This window comes from Limulus polyphemus, unplaced genomic scaffold, assembly GCF_000517525.1.
Source record: "Limulus polyphemus unplaced genomic scaffold, Limulus_polyphemus-2.1.2 Scaffold2733, whole genome shotgun sequence".
Lineage (NCBI taxonomy): Eukaryota > Metazoa > Arthropoda > Merostomata > Xiphosura > Limulidae > Limulus > Limulus polyphemus.
The window spans coordinates 66793-67912 of record NW_013668343.1 but is presented as its reverse complement, the minus strand read 5'-3'; the positions used below and the strand labels follow the sequence as shown (position 1 = coordinate 67912).

Sequence of the window (1120 nt, the reverse complement as noted above, 5' to 3'; positions counted from 1 at the left end):
AACAGGTAAAGTTAACTGAATAACACGTTACTGTACAGGTAAAGTTTACTGAATATCACGCTAATAAACAGGTAAAGTTAACTGAATAACACGTTACTGTACAGGTAAAGTTTACTGAATATCACGCTAATAAACAGGTAAAGTTTGTTTGTTTGTTTTGAATTTCGCGCAAAGCTACACGAGGGCTATCTGCGCTAGCCGTGTCTAATTTAGTAGTGTAAGACTAGAGGGAAGGCAGCTAGTCATCACCACCCACCGCCAACTCTTGGGCTACTCTTTTACCAACGAATAGTGGGATTGACCGTCACATTATAACGCCCCCACGGCTAAAAGGGCGAGCATGTTTGGTGTGACGGGGATTCGAACCCGCGACCCTCAGATTGCGAGTCGAGCGCCCTAATCACCTTGCCATGCCGGGCCCCAAGTAAAGTTAACTGAATACCACGTTATTGTACAGATAAAGTTAATGACCTGTTACTTCATATAAATAATAAACAGAAAATGGGTCACGTATATGTCGTGAAGCAGCTCAGAAGACTTAAAAATACAACCCTCGTCCCTGAACTAGCTTTAAAGGTCGTACCAGAGTGTTCGACCTTCGATAATAGTTGCGTGTTTGTTAACTTCATGTAAATGTGTTGTTGTTATCGTTACAGATCGTATTACAGGCGTAACTTGTTACAACTTCAGACCAATACGCGAGGCTGTTTGAGACAGAGACTCTGGAAACTTTGTTTTGTTTTTATTTACTCAAATAAAAGTTATTTCGTTCGTTATTAAACGCAAAGCTACACAATAGACTGACTATATATGTGCTGTGCCACCACCGGTATCGAAACCCGATTTTTAGCGTTATAAGCCTACAGACTTAGGGCTTTATTTCGTTTTATTACCCGTTATAATGTTGCATGTTAGGTTGCTGGGGCCCGGCATGGCCAGGTGGTTAGGGCGCTCGACTCGCAATCTGAGAGTCGCGGGTTCGAATCCCTGTCACACCAAACATGCTCGCCCTTTCAGCCGTGGGGGCGTTATAATGTGACGGTCAATCCCACTATTCGTTGGTAAAAGAGTAGTTCAAGAGATGGCGGTGGGTGGTGATGACTAGCTTCCTTACACTGCT

The 1120-nt window shown here is 43.4% G+C and overlaps 1 protein-coding gene across 1 annotated transcript in view; it reads left to right on the top strand.

The window, feature by feature from the left end:
* LOC111087843 (membrane metallo-endopeptidase-like 1) overlaps window positions 1-1120 on the top strand; it is a 62307-nt gene that overhangs the window by 44042 nt on the left and 17145 nt on the right. The window lies entirely within an intron of this gene.